Here is a 15,268-nt window from a genome sequence, read left to right on the forward strand (position 1 = left end):
TGCGAAGCCTGTGGCCAGGACACTGTGGTCAGCCAGAGAGCCCAGAGGCAGCTGGAGGGGGCAGTGGGCTGGGATGGCTTATTTGGGGAATGCACATCTCTCTGGGGGTCCTGAGGAAAAGCCCCAAGCATTTGCACTGCTGAGAATCCAGACTCAAGTTTCTGCCTCAGGGTGCAGGCTGGCTTCTAGCTCCCTGCAGGCACCCTTCCGGCCAATGTGAGCTCCCTCCGTCCCCATGGGAACAGCCCTCTAGCCAGGTGCCTTGCATGTTCTCTAGCAGCCTCTGGCCAGTCAGTGCTGCGTGGGCCCTCCGTGCTGGATGGGCCCTGCAGAAACCTGGGGCAGGGGCTGGAGGAGAGCCTGATGCTGCTGTGGGGTGTCTTTCCACCCAGGGAGGCAAGACGGGGCAGCACCCTGGAGCCCTGGGGGCCTCTCTTGTCACCTGCTATTAGGAGTGGGGGTGGCCACGTTGGACTACCTGTGTCCAGTCTTGCTTCCCGCTGGGGGTCCTTTACCTTTCAGAGCTTGTTTCCTTACCCGGAGAGCACCACATCTCCACGTGGCAGGGTGTTGAGAGCTTGCAATGAGCCATCCCATGACGGCCATTTCTGTGGGGCCAGACACAGCCCAGGGCGGCCACTGTCATAGCTTGGATGGCAAGGCTTCGTTGGGACACTACTCCCCCCTCTCTGGCTTCTCCCTCTCTGCCTGAGTAGCCTGTGTCTGTCAAATGGTGGGTGGCCTTGGATCATCCCCCTCAGGACCCTTCCAGCAGGGAGAGGGGGAGCGGGGGCCTGCGGGCCACCTCTGTGGCTCCTTCGAAGCCCTTCCTGTACCTCACCTCCTATGAGCCTGGCAGCAGATGACTGCTGCTGTCATTGTGCAGGTGGGACAGCTTCAGAGGCTGGATGGGGGAGCCAGGATTTGGACTTAGGGCTTTTGACCTGCTGCTCTTGCTTGTGCAGAGACACACTAGACAAGGCAGCGAGATACATTCTTCACTCAGGAGGACAGAGCTGACCAGACCGCATCCCTGTCAGCAGGAAGATATTGGTAATTGTGGAAAAATGAATTGGAACACTTTTCCTCTGTGACTAAAAGTAGCGCCACTGAAGCCACTTAGTGAGGAAGCTGGGAGGGGCCCAACCAAGTCAGGGCAGTGTCTCCTCATCTGCACCCCCTCCCCGGCTTCAGGCTTTAGGGATGAGCAGCTAAGAAGCAGCTAAGAAGCAGGTGACATTCCTGGGGTGAGTAGCTAAGAGCAGGTGGGGACAGTCCTGGTGGTAGAGCCCTCGATTTTGTCATCTCTAAAATGGAGAAGAGGCCATCCCATGACGGCCATTTCTGTGGGGCCAGACACAGCCCAGGGGGGCTATGAGGATAAATGAGACTATTGGGGGGCTCAGCAGGGTACCTAGTCGGGGAGTGGGGCTCACTGTTGCATTGTGGCTCCCACTTCTAGTGGAATCTGATCAGGCAGTGCAGTCCACGTCTCGGCTGGGTTTGGTTTTTGCACAGGGAGCCCCAGGATCTGCATAGGGAACCTCAGCTTTATAGCATGGCTTGGAAAGACTCTGCAGAGAACAGCTTAGAAAATGAGGGGGCCCGGACCACTGAGACGCCAGCACTGGGGGTGGGGGGTGTCTAGAGACACATCCCTGGGAAGGTAGAAGTTCGGTGGCCTAAAGCAAGGAGGTGACCATCTAAGATGAAAATCACAGATCCCCTGGAGTTGCGGAGAGAAGATGGGGGCAGGGGAACATGGTGAGCTCGAAGGACTCACCTTCCATGCAGGCCCACCTGGGTCTTGTGCCTGTCTCCTTACATAGACCCTTTTTCACACATTCCGTCAGGTTTAAAAAGAGGCAAAGGAAGATGTACTCCACCAGGCAGCGGCTTTGGTAGAGAGGGCGCAGCTCAGGAGCAGTCTGCTCCACTTCGGGGTCCGTGGGACCATCTGTGGCATGGCAGGCTCAGGGCCCTATTTTAAGATATTTTTTGTGCTTCATTTGCAAAGGACGTGCCTCACAATAAGATCATGTCAGGATATCTATTACACCACAGTGTGTATGTGTGTTTGTGTGTATGCGTGTGGCTATGTATTTCCCTGTGGTGTAGCTCTACTTCTACGTAAAAATAAAATTAAAAGATAAATGGAACATTTTCACAAAGCTTTCCTGGAAATTCAGACCCTTCCCAGGGATTCAAATGTTAATCTGGTCAGATTTAAAAAATAAACAGAAATGCTGTTGTAGGACAGACCCTTGATTTCCCCTTATTCAGGGGAAGTCAGATCCTTCCAAAGTCATACAATAAGATGACGTGGACACCCTAACACTTCAGACTACTGAAGGAATTTTAGAGTCCTCGAGTAATGATTAATACCTCTGAATCATTAAATCCTGAAATGTCAGAAGTGGGAGGAACCTCATGTCACCCTGACCACCTGCTGGTTTTATGGCTCAGGGAAGTGACCAGGTCAAGGTCACCATGAGGTCCATAGGTAGGGAAGACTGTTCCTCTGAGCTGCCACACCTGTGACTCTCATGAGATGTCACCCTGTACACCTGTGGGCCTCCTGGGCCTCCTGCCCTGGACAGGCAGGGTAGAATAATGAGGCTGATAACATGATGATTTTAATTTTAAAAAATCAGAAGAGACCTAGCATGCAATGGCTGTGTACTTCTGGAACTTCCATGAACAGAAATGTTGTGGAAGGAAATACACAGATTGCTTAGAATGTTCTTTCCTCCAGGAAACCCTCCAGGAGGTTCACACTTATTTCTGCTCTTTGTAGGGCATGCTTGACACAGCCATGACTAAAAGCAGCACCATGATCTGGTTGTCGCAGTTGGGGAAACAGCTTTAGAGAGGTTATAGGGCAGGTCAGTGACAGAGGGAGAACTGAAGAAGAGGAGAAACTTTTCTAAGCGTGCTGTGTTGTGGTCACATCCTGAACTCCCAAGGACCCAGCCAGCCTGGCGGGCACAGGCACTTGCCCATGCCCTGTCCAGGGTGGCTGGGTTACCTCCAGCTGTCAGATTGCACAGACTGAGGGTTGTGTCAAGGGTAGTGGTGCCATGAGAACTGGGGGTCCTGTTGCTTTCACTGCTCACTCTCGATTCCTGGCCACCTTCTCTCTGCCCGGATCAGGCATCTTCTAAGGCCTTTCTCTACAGTGGTGCCCATAGTGGCCAACAGGGCTCTGATGGCTGGGCCTCCCGGGGCTGATGCTTCAACAGAGTCTTTCCTGACGTATGGTGGGCTCGAGGCAGCCTGGCGTCCTCAGCTGCACTTGCCTGGATCCCAGCCCTACTGTGTGCTGGGAGGCTGAAGGGCTGATGATCTTCCCAGAAGGGCAGGGCTTACGGGAAACCTGGTGAGAGAGAACTTTGCACACGTAAACTCTCTCAGAGACTGAGCTCCTAGCCCTTCCTGTATATGCTGCAGAGATGGAGTGCAGCGTTCTGGAAGTATTTAGAGTGACAACTGCTTGGAGAATAGGAATGTGCCAGAACCAACCGCGGCCGAGAGTTGAGGTCTTTGGAGTCCATCATTTTACTTATGTGGGGGAGTCTCCCAGAGCAGATGTGACTGTCCCCAAGTCCCTGGGGTCTCGGGCTGACATAGGATCCCTGAGAGCATGTACTGTTCCTGGGCGGTGCTTTTTCCTCCCGTTCCCTGAAACTCTGATTCACTGGCCTTGTTGGAGTAAGGCGGGATGGTGAGTGGTGACTGGGAGGCAGGGCTCCAGGGTTAGGCCCTCGAGGCCTTCACCAAGGCCTGGGTGGAGCCAAGGTCACTATCCCATCCTGGTTGGGCTCTGATCAGTTTTATTTGCCATCTGAAAGGCTGAGCCCCTCCCAAGTGACATTTGCTGAAATAATGCAGCCGCTGACTCACTGCTGCTTGTTGTTTCAGAGTCCTCAGGCTTTTGTGGTGACGGGAGGGGCCTATGATTGCACACATGCATTCGGCCCTCACCTCGCCAGTCTCAGGCCTGTTCCTTGAAAGGGGAGTTTGGAACTTGATCTCTCAGGAGCCTCGGATACCAGGTTGTTTTCAGCCCAGAGCCTCAGCGACATGGTAGGGGCCAGGGACCTTGAGTCTGGCTGCTGCCATCTGGCTGCCACTCCCAAGCGGGACCCGGTCACCTGAGCAAGTGCCCCCACCCATGGCCTGCCCTTTGGGCTCTCTGCACAAGCTGCCTCCCAGCTTATAAGGCCCCAAACTCATCCTGATCTTCTCACCTCCAAACCTGGGCCCAGCGATGACTCTGTCCAGCTGTCTACCCTACCCTGTAGACACAAACACCTCCTCCTAGAATCCTCCCTCGGCCCCCTCTGTAGGGCTGGCAGTTTCTGCTTTCGTGTTCCCATGGCCTTTTGCACATATTTAATTTACGGTTTTCACATGTGATTCTCCACGAGATGTGGCCTCCTTGGGGGCATGGATATAGGATCATTCTTTCTCACTTCCTGCAAGAGGCAGGTTGTTATTATTATTTTAAATGAAAAGGCTTGACACTTTAAAATAACAGGGCAGCAGCTGCCCACAGAGCCCTGAGAGGAGTGGACAGACCCTGATGGCCTCCAGGCACAGGAGGACGGGGAGCCGCAGCCGTGAGCTGAGGAGTTTGGAAGAGGAGGGGTCTCCCTTGACGGCCCTCTTCCCCACGTCCTCCCGGAGACCTGTCCACCCTCCCGGCCCCCGGCCTTGACCCCCATGTCTGGTGGCCTCTTTTGGACATTCTCTCCTGAGGTCCCCGAGCTCTTTCCACTTGGGTCTTCCTTGCTATCCTCCCGCCTCCCCCTGCAGGCTTCTCAAGTTCACGGAGACTCCACTCAGGTCACAGCTCAGGGCCCTGCCCGCCCACGTCAGCCCCAGCTCCCCCCAAGTCTCTCTCGCTGGTGGGTTGCTCTTCTCCACTTGTCACTACCTGGCATTATCTTAGCGATTTATTTGCAGTTGAGTTTGCCTTCTATGTCTTCCACGAAAGGGAGATTCCAGGAGGGCAAGGATTCTTTCTGCCCCCAGCGCCTGGCCAGGGTGTCTGCTCCAAACATATCTGTGCAATGAATGAATGAAGAACGTACACACTGGAGGGGTGAACTGGGTGTCATCTAAGCACCCTCACTCCCTTTACCCCAGCAGCTGCATCTACTCAGCACTTCCTCAATAAATGTCAGCATTGTTCTAAGTGTCTCTGCATCGCCTGGGATGGTCCCATTTTACAGGGAGCTCAAATGCCTGCCCTCAGCTGGTAAGCAGTGGAGCTGGGAATTGAGCTCCATGGTCTGGTCCCAGAGCTCAAGCAGGTGACCACCTACATCAGACCTTCGCGGCCGAGAGTGGTGCAGGCAGGACGTGGCCAGTCGGGCCTGGGACCCTGGCCCCTCCACCGGGTACCTCGTGTCCCTTGGCAGCCCCTGAGGGCTCCCGCGCCACCACGCCAGCCTGCAAAGGAAATCCTTTCTGTGGCCAGTGTCCCATGGGTCGAGGAATGCCAGAGGTTTTCCAGAACCAGGGCTGTCCCTGGAGTACCCCACCCGTTCCTCCGACCACACCCTTTCTCTCTCAGTTCCCAAGAACTCTGAGGCCTGCTCACTGACTGTTGACAACTCGGTGACCACAGACCGGCCGTTGCAGGCTGGCCGCGAGCCAGTGGGGTTGCCAGGTTAAATTCCTTCGCTCGGGACCAGGCAATGATCAGGCCTGGCGTATATAATTTGCCTATTTATTCTTTTGCTGATTTCAAACTCAACTTTGCTCTAAAATCATTTGAGGAAGTGGGTTTGAAACAACTTCCTTCTTGTGGTGTCCTTGTCTCCATGTCCTTCTGGGCACAACGTCCTGAATGCCTGGGGAAGGGGTGGGAGGTGGTGCCAGGTGCTCCTGGGCACGGGCTTGCCTTGTGGATGTGCCCCTTTGAGGAGGCGAGAGGGCGGCAGGGTCTATATTTGTCCCCTGCAGGAAGCGGCGGGTTGGTCACGCAGCTCCTGGCTGGCAGCACCTTTGGTTTGGAAGCCAGAGGCTCATGTTTGCCCTGGGAGCTGAGCCCTTTCTCCCTGGCCTGTGGGCCCTGGGCGACCGCATTCCTTCCGCGTGTTGACATTGACAGAGATGGGTGGGAGTGCCAGAGGCATGTCCCTGCCCTGGGGTGGGGAGAGTCTGGTAGGTGAGGTGGGACTTTGAACAGACTGTCACATCCTAGGGGGACTATGATTCCAAGAGAGCGAAGCTCAGGAGACTGGGAAGACCCTAGCAGGACCCTTTATTTTTATGAGAAGGGACAGTGTTTCTGGGCTCCATCTTTCTCTGCAAAGCGGGGAGACGTGCGCTTCACTCCTTGCCAGACTGTCTGCTTGCTTCCTGCGTAAAGGTTGGACCTTCCACTTTAGCTGAGCTCCTCTCTGCTCCCGGAACTGAGGTGTGGGGCTGGCAGCCTTCAGTGGTGGGGTCAGACAGACCTGGGCTGGGACCCTGGTTCAGTCACCTGCCGTGTGATCTTGGCAAGTTACGTCACGTCCACGGGTCTGGCTATCTGCTCTGGTCCATGGGGCTGCCCATATCCGATGTGACCATAGGGGTTTGGTCCTGGTCTCTTCCTGGTCCAGCTTCTCTGACACTCCTGTTCCCCAGGCCCTCCCTAGCTGGGGAGGTGACAGTGTGGGTCACTTGGAAGGGAGCCTCTGCCCCAGCCCTTGCCGGGGTGAATCTGCACAGCTGCTGTGAATCCCCTCAGGCTTGGGGTTCTCGGCAAGGTCCCTGCCCAGTCAGGTCCAGGGCGCAAGATGGGTCAAAGTAGACCCAGCAAACCTGCCCCCTTTGGATGACTCTTTTATAAGGGTGCCTGGGTGCAGATCACTTGACTTGATGGCTCACTCTCCTCCCAGGGTTCCAGTCGCCATGCCAGGACCATCTTTCTTGCCCCCAGGCCCGAGGCTCAGGGGCCTCAGTTTGGTGCAGAGGCTTAATCGAGGTCTGAGCTCTGAGTTTGGATGGCCTCTGAGTTTGGACGGGAGGCTACTGCTGAGTGACAGGATGAATGTGGGGGCGCAGCTTGGGGCTTAAATGACAGCAGCTTCCTTCTCCACCTCCCTCTTCGTCCCCCTTTTGACTTTTTCAAGTCGTTCTGATCGTGTAATGTTTGCATCATCACTTGGGCTCACCTTTGGGTGAACCTCTGAACTTGGGGCCCCTCACCTCTATGTTTTAGAGCTCCCCAGGTGATTCTGATGCATGGGGTGGTGGTGGTGGCTGAGAACCCCGGGTTTGCCGGGGGCCATCTCCGGGGGGTGCTGAGCCCTCTGACGATGAGCAGACCTCAGGTACGGGCAGCAGCAGCCCCGACAAGGGTAGATGAGCAGGGTTTGTATCCACTGGTTTTGTTCTCTTCTGTGATCTATACAGGCCATTGACCCTCCTGGCTTTCTATTTAGGGCAAAGATCAAAAGTTGTTAAAATAAATTCAAGTTTAAATGGGTTGAAATTTAAAAAAAAAAAAAAACTAATGGGAAAAAATAGGAGTGCAGTTATTCTAGAATCGGGAATGCCAGGTGCTAGATGGTGTCCCCTGGACATCAGTGCCCAGGGGAGGCCTGGCTCAGCCAGGTGGCTGTGCATAATGAAAGGGTTTGCCTATCTTGCTTTGGACCACCCCCAGGGACAGTCCTGGGGTTCCCACTGCTGTGATGCCTTTGCCCTGTCTCCACTTCTCCCAGCTCATAGGGCCACCCAGAGAAGATCCCTGTCCAGCATTCGGAATTCTTTTCCTGAAGCAGCACAAACTCAGTGAATGCAATGCTACCAGGAACCCAGCATCTGCAGGGCCTGGCACCCCCATTGGCATATAGGCGTACTGGCCACAGGGCGGGGGAAGTGAAAGCCCAGCATCCCATGGCAGCACCCACAGTGCCAGCCCGAGACCTGGACCTCACATGTTGAGAAGGACCCCATTCTACCTCTACCCAGAGATGTTAAACTCTCAAGAGGGGAAACAGACTCCAAACTTGGGGTGAACAGACCCTGCCTGGCCACCGGCAGCTTCTCCTGCTGCTGTGTGGTGGCACCTGCCTGCTATCACGGGAATTCTGCCCCGGAGCCTTGCTTCCTGGGCGCTGGTGAGAGGCTGCTGTTATCTCAGCTGCAGGGAGGGTGGAGCTGGCTCAGGCATCCAGCGATGATTCAGATCCTGTTTCTGAGGCTGTGCGGGGAGTTGGCACCAACAGCCCCAATGTCCCTGACGCTTTGAGACTTTGAGACCTTACTGTAATGGCAAATGCTCCCTAGATGTCCATAAAAACGGGGTCATAGAGGTGGGGTCATAGTTCACAGATCTTGGAAAACTTGCCCGTTCTGGATATCAGGGGTTGGTGGAACAAAGGAGTATGGAATCTTCTAGAGGAATGCTCTACTGATAGGCAGGGGTGGGTGAGGTATTTCTCCTGAGCTGATAAATAACATCGGTCCCTGGAGCTTTCAGGACAGAGGCCGGCCAACGTTGGCTGTGAAAGACCACAGAGGAAATATTTTTGGCTTGTGGGCCACGGGTTCTTGTCTCGCGACCCAAACCCAGCTCTTCCACTGTGTGTGCAGGAACGCGCTGCTGTGGGAAGCAGCCCAGACATGAGGCAAATGGAGGGCATGTGTGGCTACGTGGCCATGAAACTACCTGTAGACACTGGACTTTGAATTTCATTTTCACTTTTCACAACATATGGCTCTTCTTTTGACTTCTGTCGACCATTTGAAAATGTAAAAATCACTCTTAGCTTGAAAGCTGTGCCGATACAGGCAGTGGGCTGTGGTTGCAGGCCCCCCACCCCTTTTAGAAGCCCTCATTCTCTGCAGCTGGTGGTGGGACCTGCAGATCTGAGCAAGTCACTTCTATAAATATTGAAACAAGTTTCAATCTTGTGTGTGCTGGCTCAGTTTGAATCTAGTGTAATTAGTTCATCCATTTAGCGATATCGAGAGTCTAATGGTTAAGAGGGCGCAGAAACTGGAGGGAGAAAATGTGCCCTGACCTCGTGGGGCACTTCGGCTCTTTTCTCTGTAAAGAGGCAATGATGGTGCGACCTGCGTCCTTCAACGTGAGGCCTAGGTGTGCCTGGCATGCGGCACACTCTCCGTGAAAGTGAGCTCTAACCCTCTTGCCTGTGAAGAGGTCGAGGGCACAGGTGGGTGGACAGCAAATCTTATTTGTTACTTTACAGAGGAGTCCAGAGAAATTTCAGAGCTTGTCCATGGCCCTGGTAGGGCCAGAAGACTGTGACAATCTCCTTCCACTCTTGCAGGGACCTGTAGGGAGATTAAATCTAGTTTATTAGGTGCTGGCTGAGGAGGTTATCTTAATCATTAGCACCTTTCCTGTTAGGGCTGGGCTCTTGGAACACCTTCCTGCTGTGCCTCCAATTCTAAGGGAGACTCACAAGGTTTGGGAGACTCACAGATTGCTAGTAGCTTGGGGGTGCACCAGGCTGAGGGTTTGTGGGAATATCTTTGTTGCTCTGCCCCAAGCTCTGGTTTAGAAACCCCAGCCTGGACACAGGCATTTGCGGAAGACTTTACGCTTTCTTGAGACTCCTGGGGAGACTTTATCTGCGGTGTCTGAGTCTCGCAGGGTTAGTGAAGATGGCCATAGAAGTGAAGATGGCAGGGTTTAGGGGAGCTGCTTCTGAAGAGTGGTATCACCAGGGTCTTGTGGAGCAAGCACCAGAGATGTGCTCCCGGCCCATGTTATGCCTTGATTTTTGCTTCTGGGAAGTGGAGGTGAAGTGGTGACGACGTGTCCCCGGGGCCCAGCACGTGTGCTGGGTGCTGCAACGGCTTCGCTCTGAAAGCACAGAGGCAGGCTGGGGAGGAAGGCTGACCTTGGACCAGGAGGCCTGGGAGATAAACCGCCCAAACAGTGAAGGGATCAAGAGGCTGCTGGGAAGGGAGGCTGGGCCGGCGTGGACACCTCTTCCAAACTCGCCAGTCTGCTGTCTCATCTGTCACCTGGAGCATCTCATGCTGTTCCCTGTCCTGCATGCCCTTCCCTCTCTTGCAAAGCCTTTTGGGCCACCCCACACCAGAACAGTCTCTGACCCCCACTGAACCTAGTCAGCTCCCCGGTAGGTCTTCTTTTTCACCCATATACTGCGTGCTGCTACGCGAAGCTCCCCAGCTTAGTGTTTTCTCTGCTGCTCTTGACACCCGGAGGCCCAGTGAAGGTTTCTTTCTTTTTTTTTTTTTAAGATTTATTTTTATTTATTTATTTTTACAAGAACTGGGGCATAGGCCAGAGATATGGGGGGTGGGCGTGAGAGGATTCACCAGAGACAGAGTGGGGAACAGAACGGGCAGACTGACTGAAATTCACTGCTGAGGGGAGCAGCGGGGTGGGGGTGGGGCAGGAGAGGTCTGCTGCGCCATGTGGGTCAGCTCCCTGGCAGAGAATCAAATTGAGGCCACAGCGGCTGGTGAGAGCTTGATAGCGCTGAGACTTTAACCCCGCGCCACCAGGGAGGCCCCCAGTGAAGTTTTCTTGAAGGGACGAATGGCTTTGAACACATGAGCAAATGTTCATTCACGTACCAACTTCTTGGTCTACTGTCTGCCAGGCTGTGGGGTGGGTGCCACGGGCATACCTGGTAGTTTTTACACAATGGAACTTACATTCTAAAAGGACTAGAATCATCTAGATCAACATGCAGACAAATAAGGCAATGAGACCCTATCAGAAAGCTCTGAGTCCCCTTAGGAAAGCAGAGAAAGAGGGAAGTCCTCAAGGCCCTGTGCCCTTATAGTTGCTAGCAGCCAGGGGGGACACAACTCCGGGAGGGAGGGAAGGAAATGGCATGGGTGGCGCTTGTGGCCTCCTTCCTGGGGTTGGTGGGGGGGTGGGCAGAAAGAATGCCTCTTCCCTGGGGTGGCAGCCCCACTGTGGAGGGCGGTCAGCTGGGGCGGTGTTGCGTTTCATGCAAAGCACATGGGCCTTCTGTCCCTTCCAGGAAATCCATTAAAACCAGCTTTGCACGAGAGGCCACATCTGAGGGAGTCCAATGTGTCCTGTGTGGGTTGTGGGAAGCCGAGTGTGTGTCCCCACCTCCCCAGATGGAGGGGAGTAGATTGGGGCTCCTGTGTTTGGCCACCCCTCTCCCCGAGCCGGCCGGGTGGACTCACGGGCAGCAGGAAGGATCACGCACTGTCAGGGACTTTGCAGAAACTGGAGCCTGGTTCTACCAGGGCAAAGGATAAAGCTCCCTCCTGGTCCCGACAATGGAGGGGGGCACTGTGAGGGAGAGGCCTGGGGGGGGCACAGAGGGAGGCAAGTCTGCACACAACAATGGGGTGTTGTAGCTGGAGCTCAGCCTCACACCCTGGTCCCTCCAGGAGGGAGGAGGCTGGCAGGGGCAGGGCCCAGGGCCATGCTGGGAACACACTGCTCCACACAGCCCCAGAGGGCAGCTTCTCCCTGCTGTCTGGGCGCCCCTGATGCTGAGGTGTGGGGGTTTAGGGGACACATCTGTGCCTGCAGCTAGGGAGGTGCTCACTGCTGCTGGAACACTCTCAATATTGTGACCCCCAGAGCGAGGACAGAAGCCAGTCCCAGGCCCAGTGCCCTTGGCTTCACACAGACCATCATAAACCTGGCGTCTCGAAGCCTGGCAGGAACAGGCATGTGCTAATTATAATCTGCAAGCTTGTTAACAATCGACCTTGGACTCCAGGGAGGTGAAGGCTCCAGAGGAAAGGTCTCAGAGGCCCTTCGAGGCTTCCAGGTATCAGGCAGGGGTGAGTGACAGAGGATGGACTCTCCCGGTGGTCAGTGCACATCACCTTGCAGCTCTGGGAGGATGGGGCCTTGGGCTCTGCTAAGGGACTCTTGGGGAGAACAGGGCAACAAGATTCCTTGCTATGTGACCTTGTCAGGATCCTTAACAACTCTGAAGCTTGATTTATTTATCTATAAGAAGAAGACAATCACTTCTGTGTAAAAGTGGGTGGTGACCTCAATGAGCTGATGTATATGAACACACCTCAGTGCTTGACACCTGGCAGGGACTTAGCAATATTTTTTCCCCTGCCCTGTACCCTCTGAAAAATCCTGGAAGGCTTCCTGCAGGCAGTGACGCAGTAGCCAGCAATGAAGAGCATTCTGAACAGAGGGGCCTGCATGAGCAGAGGGCCCTAGGGGAGGAGTCCTAGGGCCCTTGTTCTGCAGGGAGAGGAGGTGGAGAGTGGCGGGAGGCGAGGCTGCAGACTGCCGCTGTGTGGTGAAGGGCTTTAGCTGACCCACTAAATAAGTATCCTGGACTTTTTCAGGTGGAGGCTGTGGGACACTGGAGGGTTTAAGTCAGAAGAGTCCTTTACCATGACCCCTTAAATACCCCTTTCTGCCCAAGAGAGTGGACTCTGGTCCCTCTGCATCCTGCAAGACTAGCAGACTTCCTGGAGAAGGAGCTCAGCACCCTCGTACCCAAGCCTCTGGGCTGGCCAAGGATTTGGCTCTGTAGGGTAAAGGTTCTCCTTGCCTTTGAGAACACCCATTAGAAGAGTCTCCGCCTTTCCTTGGGGCTGTTATTCCCACAAGCAGGGTGTCACTTTTTGAATGAAAGTGAGGTTCACATTGTCTTATATCTGTTTATAAATCAACCCCGAAAATCACAGGGGTGAGGGGGGCATTTCTCTTTGCTGGGCCTTCTAGTCTGTCTTGCTCCTGCTGATGACAGAGGTCAGAGGCAGTGGGATCTGCCTGTGTGCATCTGGCAGGTGTTGTTTTGTGGGCCTACGCTGCCCAGGGCTCAGCGCCAGACCTTGGTGTGTTTGTAGGCACCATGGCTTCCCCCGCTTTACAAACAAGGAACCGAGGAACAGAGAGGTCAGCTCATATGCGAGGTCACTCAGCGAGTAGATGAAGAAGCTGGACTCAGCCCCAGACTGGCCATACTTAAAGTCAACCCCTTTCCAGAACAGCATAGTGGGTGTCCTGGGCTCCCTACCCATTTAACTGATATTGAAAATCCAGTGGAACTGTGAAATCCTTTTGATTGTTATCAAAATGTATATAACTTGAAAGTTCTCTGATTTAAACAAAACCCTGTTATCACCTGCCACCTTAAGGAAATTGAAATGTGTAAAATATACGTGGGCTTCCGTGCTCTGATGACACTCTGCTGTATTCTGTGTCCTTCTAATCTTTATCTTTTTGGACACAGCCTTGCCTGCTTGGCACATTGCTGGTTGGGAAACCCCAGCCCACCAGCTGCGTGCCGCCCATGTTTGTGGAGTCTCCTTGGGGCGCAGCCAGGAACGTCCTTCACACACGGGCTGTGGCATCTTCACACGCAGTTGTGGTTGTGCTGGCGGCCACCTGGCCTGCAGGGCTCAAATGTTCAGCCTCTCCCTTGCAGAGAAGCTGGCCATCCCCTCCTGGAGCCTGGAGAGCCCAGCAGCCCCCTCCCCCAGATGGTGTCCCTCAGCGTCACCTTCACTGCAGGGAGCTAGTCACCACCTTGACTCTGTGTGTGTGTGTGTGTGTGTGTGTGTGTGTACGTGTCCCAGAACATTCCTTGGAGTGGATCTCACAGACTGTCCTCAACTGTTTCCCTCTTGCGGGCCATTATTTTGCATCTTTGTCTGGTTTGGTTTCCTCAACAGAACAGTCATATTTGCAAATTATGACTTATTTAAAACATAGCTCTTCACGGCCTTGCTCAGCACTTTACCAATGTTCACCCCTCAGTCCTCAGGCTGGTGGTAAGAAGTCCACACTAGCTCTACTCCCGACTTAGGGATTAGAAGGGGAAGTCAGAGGCCTTGGGTCCACTTGGCTAAGGAGACAATTTTTCTGCAGCCAAGGGAGGTCCGAATGTACCCGGCAGGCTGGCTCCGAGTGTGCTCGGGCAGCCGCAGGAAGAGTGCCAAGCCCGGCTTTGTGACTGTGCGTGAGGGTGGGGATCCAGAGAGTGACTCACTGGAGGGAGCCCCGCCCTTCCCAGCCCCACCCAGCACCCCCAGCGCCCGCCCCCCGCCCCCACCCCCGATTTGGTTATTCTCTGTTACCAGCCAGGCAGCCAGGGCCACCTGACCACAAACTTTGTCTTTTTGTGGAAGTGGCCCTGGAAAGATGCCCAAGAGAAAATGCAGGGCCCAAGAAAACGATGAAGACACCATTTGGGCACAAGACAACCTGGGCACACCGGGCGCTGTTCGGTTGTTGACGAGTGTCCCGGGGGACCCAGAGAAAGCAAAGGGCAGGACCATCCTGTAAGCAGGAAATGGTCAAGAGAGCTTAGGAGACCCCCGTGGAATATTCTGAACCAGATGCTGTGGGAAATGCTCATGATTCACACCAGGACTGTGTGGGGCCAGCTGGTCTTCAGTCTCCCCTGAGTCCGGGGTCCGTGGGACCTGGCTGAGCCCCCCAGGAAAACACGCACACACTGAATATTGTAGAAGCTTTCTCGGGGGGCTCCTGGAGCCCTCATATCCCGGCTGGGGTGGTTGTCGCAGGAGGCAGGTTAAAATCCACAGAAACATTTTGAAAAGTGCATTGAGGAGTGTTTCCTGCAGGACGCTTGTGGGCTGGTGAGCTCCAGAAGGGCTCATGTGGTAGGTATTGGGGGGCGAGGGGGACATGTGTTGAGGAGACTGACCGCTCTGCCCATCTCCCAGAAGAGAAAAGAGGGGCTGCGCTACGGGGTTAGCAGCGAGCACAGTGTCTTGTGGGGTTTGTTTATGATCCTGGCGCAGACCGCGGCGTCTGTACCCGGTGGGTGTGGAGACGAGCTGTGTCATTAAATGATGAAGCATCAGCCAGGCTTCGGAGAACAGGGACAGGGCTGGTGTGGTCCCCTGTGGGCAGACGAGATGAGCCCAGGTTGACTCTCTACCTTGTTCCCTCGGAGGCCTTTGAGGCCCGCCCTTCATCTGGGCCGGATGAGAGGCACACAGGGGAGAGGGAAGAGCCAGCTAGGCTTTTCTCAGCTGTCAGTTCCTGGAACCCCCAAGCTGGGAAGGTTTCTCTTTCTGGCCTGGTTTGCTGGGAGCCACACACCCGAAACCCCTGCTAGGAGGAGTCTCCAGGCGCATTGGCCGTGGCCCCAAACCACGGGCGCCTCTGGCCACCCCATGTCAGCCACGCTCATGCCTGGTTGGGGTCTGGCCTGGGCTGGCACCTTGTCAGTCTGAGCTGCTGGGGTTCAGCCCCCACCCCAGCCACCTCAGCAGGCAGTTGGGTGTGTGATGGGAAATCCTGTTCTGACTCAAAAAGGAACCC

General features: G+C 54.8%; 1 protein-coding gene across 4 annotated transcripts in view; it reads left to right on the plus strand.

Moving 5' to 3' along the window:
• Window positions 1–15,268, plus strand: part of SYNE3 (spectrin repeat containing nuclear envelope family member 3) — a 78,106-nt gene that overhangs the window by 10,407 nt on the left and 52,431 nt on the right. The window lies entirely within an intron of this gene.

This window comes from Talpa occidentalis, unplaced genomic scaffold (assembly GCF_014898055.3).
Source record: "Talpa occidentalis isolate TD23 unplaced genomic scaffold, MPIMG_talOcc4v2.1 talOcc4.11, whole genome shotgun sequence".
NCBI lineage: Eukaryota > Metazoa > Chordata > Mammalia > Eulipotyphla > Talpidae > Talpa > Talpa occidentalis.